Raw genomic sequence first — 24770 nt, forward strand, 5'->3', positions numbered from 1 at the left:
GGGACATATTCTCTGCTCATGGGTAGACTAGAATGAAGTTATTGCTAAGCCTCCTTTACATCAAAGCGATGGAGCTGTAGAGTGCCCCCTAGTGGTGCAAGCAGTTAAGACACCATAAGAATCTACGCATATTTTCAGAAACAAAGGGTGAACTAGGACAAGGCCTGTGGAAAAATGGTGAAGCAAGTCAATCCCACATAACGCGAACAACAGGGAATACAACCAAGAAAATCAACTTTATTTTTAAGCATGAAATAAAGAAAACAGACAATTGCTAAATAAGAACGCAGGCGCCGAGCTGAAACATGAAACATGGCACCTATGTGGATAAAAGTTAGGCGCGAGACTGCCATGGTGCACACTGGAGAGATAGCACATTACCCTCGCTTTATCACTTTTTGCACTGAAATCACGCCTTGCTTAAGCAAGAAATGGATCGGGAGGTGCGGGAAGGATGGCAGCAACAACAGGGGAAGGAGAGGGTGGGAGGGAAGATACAATAAAATACGGGCATCAAAGCTAGACGGCACCCACAGTGTAACAAGAGCTGGAAAGAAATAATTTAAAAAGAGTATATTACCTCGGAGCATGGACGCCTATGAAGGTACTCCTCCAATCTAACGCAACAAAATAAAAGCTCACTGGCGCTCCCGCTGCTTTCACCTCAGCCGACCTGTACACCTGACAGCACACAGAGATCCAGAAACTGACTGACTCACCTGTTTCCGGTTCCGGGTCAGAGCACACAGCGGTCGGCGGACAGGAGCGAGGAGCTAGTCAGTCCCGGCTCCCAGCAGCTCCAGCGGCTCTTCGGCTTTCTGGTTTCCCAGCAGCTTCCGGGCTTCCTGGCTCCCAGCACCTTTCCAGCTTTCCGACCTCCCGGCTTCCCGCGACGTAAGCGGTATTTCTCTTTTTCCTTTGTTTTGGGCGGATCAAGGCTCCCTGCACTCTGCAGCTCAGAGTGGAGCAGTGCGGAATTCGGCTCTTGGCTTCACTCGCTGGCAGCTGTAACACAGGGGACCCAGGGGTCTAACTGCAACCAGCAACCGGCAGCTGCCCTGCAAAAAAAAAAAACACCCGCCAACTCGCAGTCTCCTCGCAGTCTCCTCGCAGTCCTCTTCGTCGACGGGGGAGGTGTGGGAGGTGCACCCTACTACTTCAATGCACCGCATCGCCCCACTTACATTGTTGGACTGGGGGCAGACTACAGAGCAGAGAGCATGACTGCCCTTAGAGGCGGTCGCTGAGTGTTGAGCCCAGCAGACCGCGAAAGTGACCTAACTAGGTTGGGTGTGGCTAGCGGTCAGCTTGAGTGCCCTGCTCCTGCTTCTAATCGTTCCTGAGGAGTGTATGCTTGGTGGGCTGGAGTGTGTCTGATGTTCCTGGCGTGCTCCCCCCAAAAAAATCACCAATTTTCGCTCTTACCTTTGCTTCTTTCCACTCCCCATCCTCCAACTTTGCGCGCACCTTTATAGGGAAAAAAGGACTGAGAGTTGATGGGTGTTGCTGCATAGCCATTTGGACAAACAAAAGAGCATTAAAAGAGCATCGGCTGCAAACACCACACTACTGACTACTGACCACAAAGTGAGCAAGAAGCAAAGAAAGAAAGAAAGCAAAGTAACGCAAAGTAAAGTAGAGGAAACAAAGGAAGCAACAGAAGCAGAAGAAGTAGAGGAAGCAAAGGAAACACAAAATAATAAAAGGAGCAAAAAATAAAAAAGGGTGCATCTAAGCTATCCTCAAGCAATCCTCAAGACATGAGATCAGGGAGAATTAGAAACGAGGCAAAGCCAAAGAAAAAAGTTTGCCAAAACAGCAGGAGAACCGGCAAAAGTGCCCCTGTCTTACCCGTAAAAGCGACACAATTGGAAACAAACTTGGAATTGCCATCAATAACGTCGCCAATGTTATTACTAACAGCGTTAACCACGCCAAAGAAAAAGTCAGCAGGAAGGAACACAAAAATGACAGACTTTTTAATCTCCCCTCAGTCTCCGAGCTCAGGCAAGAACAACCAGAAAAACTAGACCCCAGGATTCAACCATAAAAACGTTGGCTTCAACAGGATCTACAACTACACAAGACCGCTTCAACAACGCAAAAATTCTGAAAATAACTGGCAACCAAGTTACTGTGACAGCCCAGATAAACGCAAGTGAAATACTGCAAAAATCACAAAAGAGCCCAATAAAAGAAGTGCTAGATGCAACTATGAAGAGGCGCTCCGTAAGTCTTGGATCACTTCCCCGTATCCGTGTAGTCAATTTAAGCGAAGACCAGACATGCGTCACCCTCAAGGCCACTGTGGACGGGATGGGCAAGAGTGACGAACATAAACTAGCTCCAGAAATTCAGGAATGCCTGATTCGGGCCAAAATATGTAGCTCAGATGGCACAAACTTCCCTTTTCACCCGAAACGAGCAGCCAACAACAGGGCTCCTCTATGATTACAATCATAATAAGATACTCTCACCAATAAAGACAGGACCAGGGACTGATTTCATAGCCTACTCAACACTTGATCAACCAACAAAGTCCAGATCGGGGCTTGGATCCCCTATACAACCAAGCACAAGCTTGATGGGAGACCTTAAGGACAACTTTATGATTAAATCAGGAAGTAATATTCACCTTAGCCCACGACCGGACGCTAATCAGACAGATCATTTTTCACTCTTACAAGCTCCGTTATGGTCTCCATTCATCAATGTAATGAAAACCATCTCATCTGCATTATTCCAACACTCAGAAACTAGAGTTGCAAGTAGATCTCCTGCAAGCTCTCGCTCTACACGTTTCTGGCATAGAAAGAAAAAATCAAGCATTAAACTCTATAATTGAGCGGGTGCAGAAAGATCTTCACACAACGTATCATGAGTGCCAATGTTCAAGCACCATGCATCAACTAAAGTCCAATCCGGTGATCCTGACAGACATATTGGCAGAAGTAAAAAAACGAAAAACAATGGCCACGCTTGCCGACAGCTCTCCAACTAACACAGCCGTGACCCAACAGAATTTTAGACCATCAGTGGGTACCCTAAAAAGCACGGAGGGAACGGATGGCACCCTAAGAGACTCAATCTCAGAAACACAGACAGAAACATCAAATAATATGTCAATACGAAGCAATCATCGAAACAATCACAGCAGTGACTCCTGCGACAACCTAGCACCCGATGCAGCTGCCTTAAAATAAAAGCAACAAAATCTTAGTAATCCATTGACCAAATAGGAACGCAAGAGACTGAGAAAGTCAAGGCAAAATAAGAAAAAGAGATGTAAGCCACAGCACAGATTTCTCTGCAAGAGGCTCCAGAGCGATCTGCATCTAGTGACCATCAAATGAATCCAAACGAAACAAGCCTAGGGAACAGGATATTGGAAGCCAAGACAAGCAAGCATAATACCAAAAAAAATTCCGAATTCAGACCCCAATCAGAAAATCATGGTATGAACAGTCGCCCATTTGACCCAATAACAACGCAGACAACTAACCACAAAGACCCCTGGCAACCATTTTCGCCCCATAAAGAACAAGATAAGGACGGAAAACCATGGCAAAATCCACGTGTAGAACAACAAAGTATATCTCAATACTTCCCCAAACAAGTAAAAGCTCAAATCAGCAAAATTGTGGTAGAATCGCAGCAACTTCCAAAACCCAGCCATGGTTTGGCAAATCAGATAGATTACTGCCCACTACCAGTAAACCAAGTCAGATTACAAGAAACAAAAGCAGACACAATCAATCCAGCTGTGGTAAAAACAACTTGCCCCCAATTTGCAACAGAGGGGACCATACCAGCAGGAGAAAATATACTCAGCAGAATTCTTGCAAGTCCACATTGCCACAGAGCTAATCGCTCGCAAAGCAACAAAGGCCAAACTTGCCCAAAAGGCATAGTAATGTTAGAATGAATTCCACATTACATCTCAAGAGGAAACCACGATATTCTCAATCGTAGTGCAATATTAAAGTTGGCAAATTCCATCGAAACGTTAAAACATCTAAATACAAACCACATAGAAAGCGTTCAATTCAAAACGCCCCCAAACGCAAAAGGGAGAGAAATGATGGTTGTAACCTGGAGTGATCCAAAAATTACAACGGATGAGTGGAACTACAGAGACTTTTTTGCCAAATGGGGAATCGAAATAAGAACTATAGAAACAGAACGATATCCCGGTCCTTTTAGTCTAATAACTGAGTTAGGATCAGCAACGGAAAGTGGATTACTCCGGGGGGCAGTAGCTCCCACAGCAAACGCCCAGGAGAGCTGGTCAAACCTACACATCATCCATCAAGCCGCACCAGAAGTAGCTAGTCAAGCCTGAAAAGTTCTTTTTTCAACCACTTGGGGCATGGAGATAAAGGGAAATACGGCATGAAAAAGTAAATTACAAATGTGTTCTTGGAATATCAACGGCTTTGTCAGAAAGGCAAATGAGGTAGATTTGCAAACTATCCTAAAAAAATGTGACAGTCTCCTATTCCAGGAAACCTGGACCCTGGCACTCACGCTGATCAATGGTTTTAAAGAATTTCAGCAAAATGCCTGCAAAGGCAAAGCATCAGGCAGACCATCTGGTGGTCTATCAGTCTACTTAAGTACAAGCATACCATGGTCCTATGAATCGATTGATCTAGAACAAACCTATATCCAATGTATAAAAAATCTCACAATCACAAGATCCACAAAATGGTTTGCGATAAAACAATGAGGAAAAGCTTCTAATCATATGCAATGTATATATCCACCCAGCATCAAAAGCAAAACAGGAGAAAATCATGACCTTCAAAGCATTGATCAAATCGCTGCAATCAACCTTCCCGCAGGCAGGAATTGTGTTGTCTGGCGAATTCAATATGTTTCTACTTCAAGTGGACCAGGCACAAAAGAAACAACAAAGTAAATTCAAAGGTAAAATGATTCCTCCAGTAATTACAAATTATCGAAAAGAAGACCGCATGGCCAACTGTGCGCCTCAATATTAGACGACACAGGGATGATAACTTTAAACGGTTGCTTCCCGAAAGACCAACCAGCGAGACCAACCAGAATATCCAAGCAGACACACTCGGTCATAAACTACACAATTGTGGACATTGAGCTACTACAAACAATCTCTAGTTATCAAATAACGCATAGACTAGAGAGTGACCACAGCCCTCAGTTAATCGACTTTCACATTTACACGCCAAGAGCAGAGGAAAGTAAAAATCTGTCTGAAACCCCAAGTCTATACAATCTAAAAAGGCTTACGTGGAATGGCAAAAATGCTGGTGAAATAATGAAATATTTAAAGAACTTACCGTTGACTACACAAGAACAAAACCTGATACAGCCATGGGTAACTTGGGTGACCATGATCACGATGCTGATTTCCAAATTTCCTTCAAAGGAAAGATATCATGGAAATAACTCAAGGTCAAAAACAACAGAGCCCCTAGGCTCGTTAGCAGTGTTAAAAAGGGCATTTAACCAAGAACTGAGAAAACTACATGGAAATGCACTGAAAACAAGCAAAGGTGAAAAGCAACAAATATATCAATTAAGGCAGAGCTGCAAAAAAGAAGTTTGGACTGTAAAAAAAAACGACAAACTGAAATTTGGTTAAAATTATTGGAAATAAGCAAAGCAAATAACAACAAGAAATTTTTCTGCGGAAATGAATAATTTGTTATAGCAAATGGATCTTTCTGTCAACACAACGCAAATATTCTAGAGGCAGACTGGATAGCCATTTAACCAAAAGCAACATGAATGAAAACAATCACCAAGTCGTAAATACAGATTATAACGTAGTGTATCAACTAGGAAAAGACAATTTAGAAAATTCATTTGAGGAAAACTGGATTCAAACTAACCAGGTTGAAAAGGTTATAAAAAAACCTTAGATTCAGCAAAGCCCCTGGCCCAAATGGCTTACCAAACGGGCTTTTTAAACAAGACAAATCGTTTTGGGCACAATTTTTCACTCCACTATACAATCATGCTTTTCAAACAAATATTATACCAGCGTACTGGAGAGGCAGCTTTCTGCATCCGCTATTCAAAGCGGGTGCCAGGTCGGATTCTGCAAACTATAGGCTAATTGCCTTAATCGACGTAGAAGCAAAAATATATGCGTCAAATCTCTTGATAGCTCTGGAAGAATGGGTCTCTTCCAGCAAGATCATCTCAGTCACACAGACAGGCTTTAGACCCGGTACAAATACGTTGTCCAATATTTTGACTTTGAATCTCCTCGTAGAAAATGTCAAATGAAAATCTACCAAATTGTACACCTGCTACATCGATCTAAAAGCAGCGTTTGACATGGTACCCAGAAAACGTCTGTGTCAAAAAATGGCAAAATGGGGTGTTCCTTCATTACTACTATGGGCCATCGTTAACCTGTACACATCCACCTGGGTCCAGATAAAACTGGGCAATGGAGAAAGTACCGCAGCAAGGATTCCTACGCGCACCAGCCTAAAGCAGGGATGCGTGCTGGCACCTAGTCTCTTTAGCATCTTTACCGCAGACTTAGATAAGAGGCTATCAGAAGTGCAAAGTGACCCCCTGAAGATCGCAAACCGCAAAATGAGAAGTTTGCACCACACAGACGATATCGTCCTAGGCAGTCAGATGCCAGTGGGACTCCAGCGCTTGATTAGAAAGTTAGTGGAATATACTAAGGAGCTCGGGTTGTCTCTCAACTACAACAAAACTAAGGTTATGTGTTTCTCAGCAAATACAGTGCCCAATAGGGGAAACACCAGTGGTATGCAGCAGGAAATAGAATAGAGCAGAGTGCCTTCTATAAATACCTGGGAGTAGTGGTCAACACAAGGTTCACACTCAAAGACCACTTAAACACCAGAAAAACTCAAGCAAATAAACTACGATTTGCACTAAACATGTCAAAACTGAATTTAAAGTGTCCATCCAACTCATCTACTAAAAGTTATTGCTGCCAAGTTCCTCCCAACTCTCACATACGGCTCCGAACTATTCAAAGGACAAGATGCCAACTTCTTGAATCTATTGCAATCAGGCCTATTTAAACAAGTCTTCCGGATTCAGCAGTATACATCTCAAGCCCAAGTTCGCTTAATCTGGTTATTAAACCAACACCTGAGCAGACAAGCGGCAATAATGAAGATGTGCTTGAAATAAAAAGCAGCACCAGAGGACTCCTGGTTGGGGTACTGCTGGACGCAAATATAGAACCAACCCAATGGAAGAAAAGCTTGGCACACCGTACTCGAACAAGCATTGACAACGCTTGACATGCATGGTGCTTGGGACACTGACTATAGTTTTAATGCATTCAAAAAAATAGTCAACAACGCAGCAAAGCAAAAGGCCTGGATAAAGGGTAAAGCTGCCCTATCAAAAAACATGATTGGATCGTCCTATCTTCAGATGAGATCCGATTGCCCCAAACGTACCTCGTCCAGCACATCACTCCATCGATCCAGCATCAGCTACTTTTGATCCGGTTGGGAGCTTTCACCACAAAAGACCAGGTTCCAAGATGGAAACAATCATGGCCAACCATGCTTTGCAAACTTTGTGGCCAAGCTGAAGAGTCTCTCATCCACCTAGTGCGCATTTGCTCAGCTGTGAATAAGCCTGAGACGGCAATATATACTTCATGCACTCCGCGCTTTGCAATTTAGATCATGTCGACTGGCCATTATGCAACTATTGAATTACTATTCGCTTCAGACCTCATGCAGGGCAGCCAAATTTTTGCAGAAAGTTAGCTCATTATTATCCAAATCAAACACATAGCGCCAGCGTGGATGTTTTTTTTTTTAGTACCAAAGCGATAAGCATAATAGTTATTTGCACATGATTTTCAAATAGGAAATAGATGACTGTGAACTTCTTAAAATTAACTTGTTTTAAAGCTCATAATGCACATGATATCGCACAGGAATCTGAGGTCTTGTAACATCTGGTTTATATCTGCACCTTGTCCATGATTATAGCAGTGTAGTCAAGGATTCATGCACACCGGAACTTTTTGCATATAACTGCAGTAATTAAATCTGATGACCGCCTGCAATGAGAGACACACTGCACCGTAGGATTGCATTTTAAATTCATGTTCCCAGTCACGATGTAGCAAACCAGCAAAACTTGGTACAAAACACAGTTTTGCCCATGATTTTAGCCATAGGACAAAAGAAGTTAAAAATTGAGTAATAACTTGTATACCGATCAATGCTGACTAATTACGATGAATTTTAAACTTTGCAAAAGGGACATATTCTCCTCTTTTCTCTTCTCTTTTTTTAAACATAATTGCTGATTGTGCTTTTATTGTCAAATTTCGATGATTTTTTAAAATGGTTTTAATTAACTACATGCAATAAAAAAAATACTGAAATAAAAAAATAGACCCCCAAACAACAGATCGACAACCAAAGCATAAAGATACATTAGTTGGTCCCTGCTCCATGGGAGGAAAGAAAGACAAAAAGGAGGGACAAAGAGGAAGCATTGACCACTAGCAAACAAGGATTTCTAAAGGACACTGAAACAAACAAATGAAAAGCAGCGGGTAGGCTTTAAACCACAAAGAAGTATATACTAAAGTATATACAAGAGGTCTCGAAAGCTCGACCTAAAAAGGTTGGTGTTTGATTGACCACATCCTCGCAGGGGCCCACTATGGGAGGTGTCCTGACAACTCAAAGAATAACAACCTTCTATGCCATATAAATCACCTGTTATGAGGGCTACCTTACAGGTCTGGTAAACCTGGGCTGGCCAACTTTTACACCACCTTTGAGAGAAACAGAGTTCACACTTTCCCTAAATAATGCAGTCTATGAAAAAAAGTTAGATAGTGGGTGTAAAACACTTAGTAATATGTTCAATCACAAGAATGTTAAAACAATCACACAGCTAAAAGATGACTTTACCCTCCCAGAATCAGATGGCTAATACTTGGTGCTGTGCCACTGGCTTCATAACCCTAAAATTAAACAGGGAGGAAGCAGAAATCAGACTCCCTTTGAGACATATATGTTGACTTGTACATGAGACAAGGATGCCACTTCCCAAATCTATGATATGCTGAACTTCAGGCTAGCAAGGGGAGAAACTTCAATGCCAACACTTTTAAGGAAAAAGAACTACAGAGTGCACTAGACGAGGAACAATGGGAGGATATTCTCATCCAAATCAACAATTTTGTATCTCATGCAGAGGAAGAGAGACCATGCTAAAAATACTTTGCAGATTACATTGCTCTTCAGTGGGGCTGATGCACCAGGGAGGGATCACAGGATGCTTGAGGAGATGTCAGATGGAACATTATCACATCATGTGGTATGGTACTCGGATACAGCCCATTAGCAACTAAGTGCTGGTGACAATAAAGGAAATACTGGACTATAAGCTGGCATGATGCCCTGATGTGATACTGTTGGAGCACCCAAACACAAGCATTTCTCTGCTGCATGGCAAGAAGGGTCCGTTCATCTCTCATTTGCTATTGGCAGCAACGCAGGGGATTCTATCTTTCTTGAATAATCAGATGGCCCCCACAGAGATCAAATAGGATTGATTGTTGGCTACAGGGAATGTAAAAACTATCAAAGTCAGCCTGAGGCAAAGAAGAAGCCTTAAGAAAACAGTAGGCCCCACTGCTGTACTTTTTGGGGGAAAGACTTCAAGGAACTATACTCCCCCAAAAGATTTGTTGTTTTAAAGATTTTAGACAACTCCAAGACAGGGGATTACTATTCTATAATTTTCTAGGGCAAAAAGGTGCTGTTATGTGAGCTACTAGTCTAAGTGAATGGTGGAGATCCTATTCAGAATGGAAATGGCATTAAGATGGGTGGTAGGGGAGGGAGGATGGGCAGTATGGAGGGAGGGAGAGAGGGTTCCTCAAGTTCTGGAGTGAGATGGAATTGTGTTATGGTTATGCTGTGGCCGCTAATGTTATGCCGAATTACTGAAATGCTAATAAAAGTGTATTTACATCTAAAAGTGTGATCCATCCATACCAATTTTTCCCACTCCCACGATCTTCTTGACCAAGGAAGGAAGTTTTTTGCAGAGAACTCATACAGCTGCAAAGTAGCGAGGGCAGGTGTCTGCCAGGCAACCAGTCTTCTTTAGGTTAATAAACATCAACTGAAGTCTGTACTTTCTGCAGGAAGAGCTGACACTCTACCCAAAGAGCCTAGAAGCCTGCCTGTCTGCTGAGAGAGGGAAGATGTGTGCCTGACCCAGCAGACTAGAGACTGTCCAGGAGGTGAGTGTGTTCCCAGCATGTGGAGCACCCAGAGGAGCATAGGTAGAGAGCTAGGACTTATTTCTGCTGAAAAAGGCGCCTCCCGGTCTCTTTGAGCTGTTCCCAAGTGAACTGTATCATGATTGTACCAGAGTGAAGATTTCCATCCTGCCTTGCAATACACCACAGGCTTGAAATAGGTGCACCGTCACTTCTGGCAGACAAAAGCAAAGTTGCACTGTTGCTGAATGGGGAAGCCACAAACGGCCTGAGGCTTCAATTGCCACAGCAACATCCTTGTGATGAAACATGGACAAGAGGCCGCAACTACTAATCCCAATCTTCGCTCTGCAGACATCCAAAGAGCCCCCACAGCTAAAAATTGGTGTGAACAAGCAGATCTGCACAACAAGATCATACGTGAACCTGGACCCGGACAGTGCTGCCACTGTGGCGGTCATGAAGAAAGGACCCATGCTGTAAGGTTGAGAATGCGCCCAATCATCGAATAGCCTGAACTTCAAAGCAACTAAGAGCAGGTCAATTCAGGGCTTAGTCTGCATATGGGGCTAGAGACTTATGCATGCAAGCAAGATGTTGTGTGTAGATTTAGATTCCGTATATAGGTCTCCCGATTTATGCCCTTATATAGGTACAATTCATATTGCCCTTATTTAGGCATAGAAAATCCTGCCCTTATTTAGGCATTGTCTATGCTAACCAAATACAGGCATGGTCTCCTACATCAGTCAATCCACGTCACAATGAGTTCTTGGAAAACCAGACTCTTAAGCCTTTAGGAATTTCCCTTGCTTGGATATTGATTTCTCCAAGAACTCATTTATTATGCATGAACATCTATTCCTAAGGGTTTCATTCATGATGTTCCGATGCCCGACTTTTACATCAATACAGGCATTCCTAAACACCTTCAAGGTATAAATATACCTGCACTTGCCCTGGCAAACCACGGTTCCGGTACGGTCCAGTTTGACTGCCTACTTGTGGTTCGCCATGGCAAGTTCGGAAGGTGATCGAATTCCAGCCTGATACACTGACCAGACGCTGTCATCCTCCTCGCAGAGAATCCAACTCCAGTGTTTCTGACTCCCCTAGCGGGGTGTTAGATATCGGGTCCCGGAAAGAGATTCCAACCTCGCACATTCTAAGGTATGGCGCAGACTAGAACTTAGAGAAACTTTTGGCAACTCTTGGCATAACTAAAACTATAGCTAGCTATACTTTAGAAAAAAGTGCCTACTTCTTACCTTATACTACACTTAGGTTAGGTACACTGGGGTAGAACAATTTAGAAGTATCAGATGAGTATTCACATTTTAGCCTGTGTTATTTATGTATGTATTTTAATTAATATATGTCATAGCTACAAACCATTCTATTGCAGTATTATTTTATCTTACTGCTAACTCTGTACATATTGTACTTCGCAGCCTGTCTTACGATTGCAGCAGTTCATATCTCTTGCACGAGAAATAAGACTTCAATAAACCCTTTTTATTGAAACGCCCGTCTATCTATTTCTGTGTAACTCTGTAGAAACGAAGCATGCACAATTGACTGAGTGAAAGTGTTATCTATTGTTTTCATGGTTCTGAGATTGTTCCGACTCTAAGGGAAACAAAGTTGTCATTGTAGGACAGTAGGATCTGCTTCACATGTGTACCCCCACCTTTTGCTGATGTTTCTCTGTTTTTCGACTTTAGTATGGCTGGGACCCTGCTATTCAGGGTCCCAGCCTAGCTGCTTCCTCTCTAAAATGATTCCATGTACTTTAGGTACAGTTCAGATTGGATCTGAGGTGCCCTTATAAGTCTTTAGTATATGGTATACTATGTATCCAGGGCATAGGTACCCCAGAGGCTTACCAGGGCATGTATTATGCCACCCCTGGAAAGTCACCCAAAATGACACCACAGGTCTACTACTGCAGCCTGGGTATGGTGGTGCATGCACCCCTTACTGAGATATAGGTTCACTATATATCACCATATACTGCACATACAAACCCCTAAGGCAGGCCTTATCAATCCTGAAGGCAGGGTGCTTGGTTATATGTGAGGGGGTGCCCAGGCATGAGCTGAGCCCCTCTGCAGCCTTCGGAATTTCTTTGCCGGGGTTGTCAGTAGTGCAGCCTGACCATATACTCTTAAGTGCATTATAACCAAACGGTAAATGCTAACTTTGGACTGGCTGCATGGAAATGTGGTAAATAATTTAATTACCGGGACTTAATTTGATACAGAAACATAATAAAATAGCTCAGTAAATAAGAGGCAGAATCCGTGGTATTAGAGGTTCGGAATGGGCTTTATTCCAATGGTCGATTATAATCGGTTGCTCCAAGTTCCATCACCACGAAGGTTCAGGAAGTGAAGTACATACATTATTGACAATCAATTACTTTTATACAATAGGCATTACAGTGAAGCAAATACAAGAGGCGTAACAATTGATAGTGGTGATAATATGTTCGTGCGTAGCAAAAATAGGCGTAACTGGGAGTGATTTAAAGAACGTCATCAGATGTGATGTCATAAGAGGGTGGTTCTATGAAAGAATTTCGCAATGTCAGCAAAAATACTTGACAGAAATGCGCGCGCAGCAGCATGACGTGTGATTGACGTGCAACTAGGGGGTGAAGGGGACTTGACTTTTAGCTCTACATGTGGCGACAGAAGTCTGGAGGGTCAAGTCAACCTAATCCAAATCATATCTAACATCCTGTGTTTAAAGAACTAAGTTATCCAAAAGAGAGGTCTCTTCGAGTAGAATCTTATTCTATACTGACTATACTGACCATTAGTGCGTGTACAAGCGTCTAAGTGTCTACACTGTATGCGAGGGCGGAAATCTTCCATAGCAAATAGGGCTATGAATTACTTTCATAAAGACAGAGAAGCCGAGCCTTTGCTCGGTAGTTGGAAGAATGTTTACTTAAACTGCTAGACAGGAATGCATCGGGCAGGGAACGGAGTAGATAACTTCGAAGGTGAAATACAGTTTTTGGCAGACAGCAGGCTGATGTCAGGCTTCGTGAGCCGCGCAGAGAATGAGACAAAGTTCATGGTCGCAGATGCAGGCTCAGACTGGAGCTTTTCAGAGGCAGAAGGCAAGAAGAGTTTGATGACAGAATCAGGGCCTACTTGCCTGGACTGTAAAATGGCATAAGTGAACCATATAAAGCCGGTGGCCTTTCATACTTAGGAATGGAATATCCGGCCTATTCATGGCGGATCTGACAGAGGACATGTTGACGGTGGACGCACATGTGTTTGCGTCTTCATAACTGGAACTGGAGGGAACATACATGTATTTGTGATTCATACATGAAACCGTTGGGGTCCAAGATAGGGGACATAACTGATCAGAAAAATCCATATTTCCACATTCCCTCCTTGTCCCCTACTTGCCCGTTAAGAGATATCAATCTTCATCAATCCATTGATCTGTTCATATAACATCATCTGTTCTTCTTTCTTCTTCCGTGACGAATGAAATCTTGGTGGTGGAATACACGATGTGGCACACAGACCACAGATCGCTGGTCCACATTGTAGACATAGACAGCAACTGAATAGTATGAGAAGGCCAATACCTAGGAAAGATAGGACCTTCCATCCAAAGGTAGATAATACACTCCAAAACCAACCGGACCAAGTCCAGGTGCCTGGGTTCTGGTGTATCTGGCTTACAATCTTATGAAGGCGAGTTATGGCTTTATATACAGATGGCGAATTTTCTGGTATGAAAATGCAACAGCTTGATCCGATGACCCTACAAGCTCCGCCCCTATCGGCTAGGATGACGTCAAGGACAAGACGATTTTGAAGCACAACAATCCGCATAGCAGACTGCTCTTCTGTTAAATTGCCTAAGGCGGAAATAGTTTCATTCACTACTGCTTCAAGGGTTCTAGTTAATCTACGTATCAGTTTACTATTAGTAACGGTACCTATATAGGGAAAGAGACCTTTATTGAAATCTGTGTATTTTTCCCATGCTGTTTCAGTGTAATCGACTATTGGGAGATCTCTCCTTACTCTATTATTTACTAAATGAGTGTTTCTGTGATAATCAGGAGGAGCTAGAAAAACAGGTGGCAAAAGGAATCCAATATAGCAAGTACCATCCCAATCTAGAGGCAAACGTACATATGCCGTCTGACCACATATGAAATAGGAATGGCAAGAAGCTCTAAATGTAGACTTGCCTTGATCACTAAATTCTACTACAGTGGTGCATCTACTATGGCCCATATGTATGGAACCATTCTTTCTTATACATAATTCCCCTTTTACTGGGAATACGGACATGGCGGGCAAGATTGGAGTAGCTTCGGACTCGACATTTAGGATCATAAGATTAAGTGTAAAATTACCTAATCCATATACTTCATTTTCTAGATCCGTTCCTGTTCTCTGGGGAAGTCCCTCCTTGTTAGGGTAGCAGACCTTAAGCAAAACTAGGTTCAAATTTCCCCATACCCAGTTATCTTGGTAAACTGCAGAATTCGAATCTAGAGAATTAATTAAACTAAACCATGCTCCACAGGAGCCGTTGTGTGTGAACGGGTATGGAAAGAGAGGTAGAATTCCTTTATAATTCTGATAGGGAGGGAGTCGGCCACATATCCAACAATTTGTAGCATTGCTAACCTGATGGGAATGATGTAACATACTGATAAACGTGTTATTGCGCAGCGCAAATCTATAAGACAACTCAAGCGGAGGTAATTCACTAAAAGAATGTTCAGCAGTAACATTATAAACATGTCTAGAAATAGGATAATATATGTGCAGCAATATACTTGCAGTAATTATTAAAAGACTTAAGAAAAACAAAATTAATAATGTCACTATGCAATGACTACGCAGTGATTTACAGTACGCCTGTCGTTTCAACATTCTTCGGGTGTTTTCTCCACTCAGGTCCAAGGGATACATGTCAGAGACAATTCAACCGCTTCACCTTGGAGAGGACTTAAACAATCAAATTGCTAGACTGATTGGACCTAAGCTTTAGTTTATAATGTTCGGAATTACTTTTTTCAACAAAAGGAAGTTTTGAGTCAATGGGTGAAGTCACACAAGGTGTGGTATTCACTTCTGATTGTGGTCCATGAAATTTCTTGATATGACTTGAATGAATCCAGCCTTTCCTGCCCTCGATCTTCACGGCTGTCCTTGTGGTGAGCAACACCAACTGGGGCGACTTCCACCTAGGTTCCAGCTGAGTCTTTCGATCAAAGTTCCTCACGAGGACCAAGTCTCCCGGAACTACGTCATGGGGTTTCACCTCAGTGTTGTCAGGAAAAGCTGCAGCTACCTGTGAACGACAAGATTGTAGTGCAGAAATCAAGGAAGCCAAGTAATCTGTCAGCATATTACAGTCAACATCAGTTATTTTGCGTGGTATAGGCGTCCCCCACATATTTGGTGGTCTGCCGAAGATCACTTCATACGGGGATAGCCCTGTTCGAGAATGTGCTACCATTCTCATGTAAAAGAGTGCAACGGGTAACGCTACTACCCAGTCGACACCTTTCTCTCTGCATATTTTGGACAATCTGATTTTCAGTATCTGATTATGTCTTTCTACGAGACCTGCTGCCTCGGGGTGTCGGACACAGTGAAATTTCCACTGATAGCCTAACAAAAGTGAAACATGTTTCATTAATTCGGATGAGAACGGCTGGCCGTTATCTGAGTGAACAACACGTGGTAAACCGTATCGTGGGAAGAATTCTCGAACCAACTGTTTGGCAGTAGTCGGGGCAGTGTAATCTGAAACCGGGTATGCCTCCGTCCAACGGGAAAGAGCACAAACAACGACGAGAACATATTTGAATCCTCGACATCGTTCCATCTGGATATAATCCATCTGGAGGACTTCAAAAGGGTGATCAGGAGGATGAAATCCACCCTGTTCTACGGGAACGCTTTTTCCTGGGTTGAACTGGCAACAGATCATACAGGTACGAACTTTTTGTTTGGCTGCTGCTCGCAAATGTTTATTGAACCAAATGTGTTGAATGCTGTCTAGCATAGCTTTTTCTCCTAGATGTGCTGGACTATGTATAGTGTTAATTATAACTTGGACCATTGAATCAGGAAGGAACCACACAGACTTTTCCTTCATCATCCATCCTTGGTCCGTTTGGATCCCTCCTAATTCGGTCCATTTCTTTATTTCATCTGGTGTAGCATGTGTCTGTATGTCAATTACGTCAAGAGTAGGATCTTTAACTGTCATACAATGTGTCAGCGTCGGAACTATTGTCTTTGTCATGTCGGATGTTTGAGTTTGAGCGGTCTGTTTAGCTGTTCTGTCGGCTAGATCATTGCCTTGAGAAATGACATCAGTAACTTTCGTATGAGCCTTACATTTCATAATTGATATTGCAGTGGGTAGATGTATTGCATCTAATAAGGCATGGATAAGGGGTCCGTGCTGAATGTGGGCACCGTGGGAAGTTAAATAACCTCTCTCTCGCCACAGCACGCCGAAGTCATGTACCACTCCGAATGCATAACGTGAATCAGTGTATATGTTGACTTTTTTATTTGTGGCTTGAATACAGGCCTGTGTCAGAGCGATGAGCTCTGCGGCTTGAGCTGACAAGGTATTTATGCGATTAGTTTCAATGACTTCAGTATCTGTTGTGACTGCGTAAGCGGCCACTAACTCTCCTGTACTAGTTCTCATACATGAACCATCTACATACAACGTCAGGTCTGGGTCTGACAATGGGACATCGGTTAAGTCTTGTCTCGGTTTCGTCGTTATTGTAATAACTTCAATACAGTCATGTGCTAGTGGGTCTGTTCCAATCACAGGTAAAAGTGTGGCAGGATTCAATGTGTTACAACGTCTGATTTCTATATGTGGCTGAAACAATGTCAGTTCGTACCCAGTGAGTCGCGCAATAGTTAAGTGTTGTGTTTGTGTTCTATTCACAAGAACCTCTACTGCATGTGGTACTTGAGCTGTCAATGGATGTCCTAACACTATGGCATCGCTTTGTCTGATTGCTAAAGCTGTCGCTGCCACTGATTTCAGACACGCAGGCAAAGCCTGAGCTACGGGATCTAATGTACTAGAAAAATAAGCACATGGTTTGTGTGCTCCTGCTTGTTCCTGTGTGAGTACTGACAAGGCAGTACCTTCGCGTTCTGTAACAAAGAGTGTAAACTGTTTATTGTAACATGGCGTTGCTAAAACAGGTGCTTGACATAAAGCTTTCTTTAAGCTTTCAAAAGCTTGTGTATGTTCCTGAGTCCAAGGGAGAACAGTCGATGTGGCTGCCTCCTGTGTTGTCAACTGAATTAGTGGTTTTGCTAGAAATGCATACTGAGGGATCCACTGCCTACAATATGAAGTGAGGCCTATGAAAGCCCGTACCTCCTTTTGTGTCTTGGGTATTGGCATGTTAGCTATTAACTGAATGCGGTCAGGTGTAAGCTGCCTTCCCTCCTTGGACAGCGAGTGTCCAAGATAAACAACTCGCTGGACACAGAATTGCAGCTTAGAAGGGGACACCTTGTGCCCCTTTTCGGCTAGAAATTGTAAAACTGTCAGTGATGCTTTCTCACATTCGGGTTCGCTTCTCGCGGTGATCAGCAGATCATCGACATATTGAAGCAGAGCAGTGTTAACTGGCATGTGGATACTGTCGAGTTCTCGTTTCAGTGCTTGGCTATAGATGCTGGGGCTTTCTGTAAATCCTTGAGGTGCGCGTGAGAATTTAAAGCTACGTCCATTTAAACTAAATCCGAACAAATATTGGCTTTCCGGATCTATTGGGACGCTGAAAAAGGCATTCTTGAGATCAATTACAGTAAAGAATGTTGCCTCGGAATCAATAGCTGTCAGTAATGACGAGATATCTGGGACCACAGGGAATTGTGGCAAAATGCATTTGTTTAATTCGCGCAGATCAATAACCAGTCGATATACTGGCGGGGCCTTTGGATCTGTTCGTTTAAGAATCGGAATTATCGGTGAATTACATACATTGGAGTCTGTTTCCACAACCACTCCTTGGGCAATGAGCTCGTCAATGATTTGTAGTAAAGCCACTACAGCATCTGGTGGTAACTTGTATTGTCGCATTCGTGGTAGTACCACTCCTGCCTTTAGTGTGACTCGATATGGTGTAATGTTCATACAACCAACATCCGTAGGGCCTTGTGCCCATAGATGTGTAGGTAAAGTCTGCAGTCGGGGATCCATGTCTCTAGACACATAGTGACCTTTAAAATCACGTAAAAACAATCTTACTCCTTCCGGAGAGCAACATATTATAGCTCCTAGAGCTTTCAGTGTTTTTATTCCTAACAGATTTTCTGGACATGATTTAGTAAGCAATAAATCTTTAGTTCGGGTCAAAGGTCCTATCGTAAGTGGAAGAGGCTGTGACACTTCATTAACAATAGGTTTTCCTGAAAAACCAAGGGAAATATTCTGAGAGCCTGAGAGGGGTGCCCCTGGAACTTCACTACGTTTTATGGTTGTTCGACTTGCCCCTGTATCGAGTAAAAATTTTCTGTCTTGGCCTAATAATTCACTATGTACATAAGGTCCTTCTTGATCTACAGGGATCTCGATAAGGGGTAAGTCAACTTCCCTCTCTAGGCTGGTTCATGCGTATCGCTGGTAATCAGGATAGTCGTACTGTGCGGTCTGGTACAGTTGTCGTGTCGTGGTTTGTGTGGCAGCAACAGGCAGCGCTGGTGCAGCTGGCACAAACTGTATAGACTGTGGTGGAGCTGGCATGGACTGTGCATGCTGCGGGGCTCCTTGTTCATTCTGATCCTGTCTAGGTGGCCGTGGTCTTTCTTTTGTATTACCTATGGCAATATTATGTTTCAAAACTGGACAATCGTGTACGTAATGACCTGGCTTTTTACAATAATTGCATGTCCCTTTTACAGGTCCTGTTGGATCACTGGAATGTGTCGTACCCTTTTTATGTCCTTCAGCTGGAACTGTCTGGGAAACTAGCATTTTCATTTTCGTGTCTTTCATACGTCTATGTTCATGTTCTTGTTCCTCTCTAATTCTATTGTGATGGTACTGTAACATTTGTAACATTTGTGATGGGGTGTTACCTTGCCAGGTACTCTCGAATTTTAATACTCTGTTCTTCACTTGAGGCAGGGCATTTTCTACTAATTTTGTTACAAACAGATGTGGGTATGATTCGCTACTTGCTTTTATGCCACTATTTATACCAAAACATTTTTCAAATCGGGCATAGTAATCGCTAGTGTCTTCATCTTGCTTCTGTTTACAGGCTGAAATTGTACCCCAGTCTTCCTTTTTCGTAGTTAATAAACGTGGCAGTACCTGTACTAATAAACCTGGTAGTGCTTTAGTTTTATCCCCAAGTCCTGCTCCTGCAGTTCGGGCCTTTTCTTCTGCTTCTAATACTGACCATTCTATCTTTTGGTCTCCTACCTCCCACTCTTTTTCCCTGAGTTTCTCATAAATGCCAGCAGGCATTAATACCTTTAATATTGTCATGATGTCGGGATAGGTATACTCTCCCATGAGTAACATGTCTTTAATTTCTCGGTGAAAACCCGCTGGATCTTTGTCATGACTGGGTACCACTTTCTTCATTTCTAACAATTCTATTTTCGATATGGGCGTATATACAAATACGCGTTTAAACTCATTGTCCTCGCCTTTTATTGGGTGCACTTCTCGTAAGGGATTCTGTCTATCCATGTAATACGTGGTTCTTTCCTTGATGGGCAATGAGACATGTTCTGAACATACAAAAAGAATATACTGCTTTCTTGATTCTAGAATTTCTTTAATTAATTTAGTACCTGAACCTCTCCATCTATTCATGAGCAATTCAGTCAATATGTCAGGTAAGGGACCAGGGTCCGAATGCTGACTCTGATATAGTATAAGGAGTTGTTGAATCATATAAATCCCAGCTAAACGCTGTTCATCTGGGGTGAGATTCAAAAATGTGCGTGCTACTGTATCGTCACTATACTTTCCGGGACTGTCAACCCAATGGACAGCTGACCTGGCTAATTCTTGTTCATCCATAGAATCGAGAAAATGATAACCCCTTCGTTCTCGGAGTAATTTGTCAGCTGCTTGGAATGAATGCTCGTTAGACCTTATATTAATTATAGGTGTTTGGAAATTCCTGTTATTATCTGGACATATCGGACGTCTCGGGTCAATAAGACATCTATTACTATTACGAGGTCTTCCTCTACCCACATAGGCTATGGTGTCTGACTGTCCTGTGGACAGTCCTGATCCTTCTTCCTCGTTTTGTTCGGACTGGTCTACCGCTAATCTCTCTTCATGTGAACGTTCTATTTCTTTACGGATCTTTCGGCACATGGCTACTATACAATTTTGCTTATCATGTCTACCTTCTGATATATTCTGGCTCCATCTAGTAAGAATTTGCATTGCTTCCGGGTCTACCCCCGGTCGGTCTTGATTTCTGATCACACAATTTATGAGGAAACGTAACAGTTCCCCCTGTATCTCCACTTTCTGGTATTCCATAGCTCTGTTAATACATTCAGAATCTCGCCCTGTTTGGACAAAATGGTATATATTATCTAGATGCGCAGTCATTCCTGGTAACTTCCCTAAATACACTGCGGCTCGTCTGATACGTAATGATGCCATGATCATTTCGTCCTCTTTGCCGGGCACAGGGTCATATCTACAATCTACAAGAAGTTCCTTAAGCGTACGGGCATTTATGAGTTTGGGGGTACGTGAATGTGCTGACTCTTGAAAGGTAAGTTTATTTATTCTGGGTGGCGTAGAAAAAATGTTGCTAGTACCTCCCGTAGTCCCGTCTGGGGTATCGGGCGTGAAAGGATTCGTTGAACGCGACACAGCAACTATAGGTGCGGACACAGCTATAGAAGTAGCAGTAGGAACAGATGCAGAAACAGATGTGCTTGCCGGAATTTGTTGCTGTAGAGATACGGGTACTGGATCTTGGCGTTGAACCTCCCTGGCAGGCGGTCTATGTGGGGCGGAATTAGCATACTCGGGAGCTGCGTCATCTAAATATGAGGAAAGAAAAACATCTTCTGCGGTTCTAGGATGCCCCTTAGGATATACCTTTATTGGAAATAATGGGGTTGGCAAGTCTTTTGGTATCTCTGGAGTAGCCTTAGGTAATCCTTCGGTCAGAAGGGGATACATACCATTCATAAGGGTATTTCTTTGTCTGTCTACTTGTTCTGATTTCACTCGGATACCTTCTTCAATTAATAGATTTTCTCGAACTTTATTTGAATTCTCTCTATTTCTCTCTTCCTGTCGGAGGGCTTTTTCTGTACGTCTATGAGATTCTTTACGCCATAACTCAACGGCGTCTTTCTGTGACTGTCTGACTTTCCTTTTCCATAACTCTTCCTCTACTTTCATGATGCACTCTGCATCCCAGGTCCCCGCTGTGGGCCACCTCTGACTTTCTGGTAATTCCTTGGTGTAGTCTACCCATAAATCAAGAAATAATATAGCGTCTAAGCCATGTTTATGATACATGAAGTACCCTGGAGTGTCCCTAGGAGGAATAGGAACGGCTTCTTCGAGTACCCCTTTTCTTGTTGTGATCTGTCTTAATTTTGAAAAGAGCGGCATATTGAAAACTGATCTGATACTTGATTCTAAACAAACTTAATACAGTAAACGATAATGAACAGTCATTCACACCACAATATGCAGAACGTACTTAAAACATTTAACATTTAACATTTACCTGAACAATCAATAATGATGACGATCTAAGGAAAACTTAATCACTAAACATAATACTCGACATTAACTGAATCATTCTGAATTATATACTTGATATACTAGATATACTGCTAAACAGTACAGATACACTGCTAAAACAGTGCAGACCGGATTTGTGTACCCAAACCCGTCTTGACCGGCACAACCTATGTGCACGTCAGAATGCCTCCCCAGTAATGGTACTCACCGGGTAGCTCGGAAACGGAAGGCCTCGGAAACTGAACTGAACTTGAACCGGACTGGACTCGACTCGAACACTGCGGAGACTGGACTCGACTTGGGACTTCGGAAACTGGTGGGCCTCTGTATACCTCGGATCTTGCTCTCTCAGCTAGGCTCTGGTCGGGATACTTCGCACTTCTCACCGCCTCGTCTGGGTGTTGATCGCAGCCTCAGTCGCCCCCGCTTGACCGGAGGGAGATACAGGAAATCCTGCTGGTACGCGTTATTGTCCGTCCAGCTGTGGCAGGAGACCGGGCCTGCAACTCACCGCCGGCGCGTGAGATGAGAAAGTGTCCCTGTTCGGGCGCCATTCATGTGGTAAATAATTTAATTACCGGGACTTCATTTGATACAGAAACATAATAAAATAGCTCAGTAAATAAGAGGCAGAATCCGTGGTATTAGAGGTTCGGAATGGGCTTTATTCCAATGGTCGATTATAATCGGTTGCTCCAAGTTCCATCACCACGAAGGTTCAGGAAGTGAAGTACATACATTATTGACAATCAATTACTTTTATACAATAGGCATTACAGTGAAGCAAATACAAGAGGCGTAACAATTGATAGTGGTGATAATATGTTCGTGCGTAGCAAAAATAGGCGTAACTGGGAGTGATTTAAAGAACGTCATCAGATGTGATGTCATAAGAGGGTGGTTCTATGAAAGAATTTCGCAATGTCAGCAAAAATACTTGACAGAAATGCGCGCGCAGCAGCATGACGTGTGATTGACGTGCAACTAGGGGGTGAAGGGGACTTGACTTTTAGCTCTACATGTGGCGACAGAAGTCTGGAGGGTCAAGTCAACCTAATCCAAATCATATCTAACATCCTGTGTTTAAAGAACTAAGTTATCCAAAAGAGAGGTCTCTTCGAGTAGAATCTTATTCTATACTGACTATACTGACCATTAGTGCGTGTACAAGCGTCTAAGTGTCTACACTGTATGCGAGGGCGGAAATCTTCCATAGCAAATAGGGCTATGAATTACTTTCATAAAGACAGAGAAGCCGAGCCTTTGCTCGGTAGTTGGAAGAATGTTTACTTAAACTGCTAGACAGGAATGCATCGGGCAGGGAACGGAGTAGATAACTTCGAAGGTGAAATACAGTTTTTGGCAGACAGCAGGCTGATGTCAGGCTTCGTGAGCCGCGCAGAGAATGAGACAAAGTTCATGGTCGCAGATGCAGGCTCAGACTGGAGCTTTTCAGAGGCAGAAGGCAAGAAGAGTTTGATGACAGAATCAGGGCCTACTTTCCTGGACTGTAAAATGGCATAAGTGAACCATATAAAGCCGGTGGCCTTTCATACTTAGGAATGGAATATCCGGCCTATTCATGGCGGATCTGACAGAGGACATGTTGACGGTGGACGCACATGTGTTTGCGTCTTCATAACTGGAACTGGAGGGAACATACATGTATTTGTGATTCATACATGAAACCGTTGGGGTCCAAGATAGGGGACATAACTGATCAGAAAAATCCATATTTCCACAGAAACATGTCATTGTTTGGTGTCAAACACCTTGGAATCATACCCCACACCAGTAACTGGTGTGGGAGTATGATCCCACCCTTCTAGAGGGAGAGACATGGCAGCACTGGTATACCCGGTAGAAACTTAATAGAGCCCTGACATCACAAAATGGATGCTGCAGCCACAGACACAAGTCTGGCCTCCTACTGCTGACCGAAACTCCGGCAGGGGAGGCCTGGACAATAGGTTTCCTGTCACAGGGAGGTGTAACCACCTCCCAGACAGGATTATGTATATTGGGGCTGGGTGGGAGCACTCTCTGAGTGCTTTTAAGTCCTGGACTGGGGGTACATTTGGTGTCCCTGTGCATAGTCCAGCTCAAACCGGTTCAGAGGCTTCCAGCCCCTGCTCTGGTGTGAAACTGGACAATGGAAATGGGTGTAGCCACCCCTCTTTCCAAACCCTCCCATAGGTGAGTCCCCAGAGCTGGTCCAACCCCTTCCTTAGGTATAAGTAAGGAACCTCTGTAACCAGAACTTTAGATTACCCTGGACGAAACTCTGAAGCCTAATCCTGGACCTTTGACGCTCTGCTAAAGACCAGAGGACTGAAGAAGTCTCCCTTGGGGTCAAGGAGTGACTCCCCTGCTTGGCAGGCACCAACGAAGCAATTTGCCGGTCTGCATTATCAAAGCGCCTGCCGGACTCCAAAGTATTTGAAGCCTAGAAAGAGGATTTCTAGACATCTCAGAGGCCGACCCAAGTCTCCAGCAAAGCTGAGACCCGCCGCACTCGTGAGTAGCATGGAACCGGAACTCCTGGTCACCATGCACTTTTGCAAGTGCATTAACTTCTCAACATCTTCTGAAGTTGTGCTTAGGCTGACTTGTAGCCCCCACCTCGAGCACTGAATCCACCAAAGATTGTTGGCCTGGTCATTCCGAGTGACACGTGAGCCACCATTTTGTGTTTCATCTTGAGGTCCCTTTGCGATCC

The sequence above is a fragment of the Triturus cristatus genome, chromosome 4_1 (genome assembly GCF_964204655.1).
Source record: "Triturus cristatus chromosome 4_1, aTriCri1.1, whole genome shotgun sequence".
Classification (NCBI taxonomy): domain Eukaryota; kingdom Metazoa; phylum Chordata; class Amphibia; order Caudata; family Salamandridae; genus Triturus; species Triturus cristatus.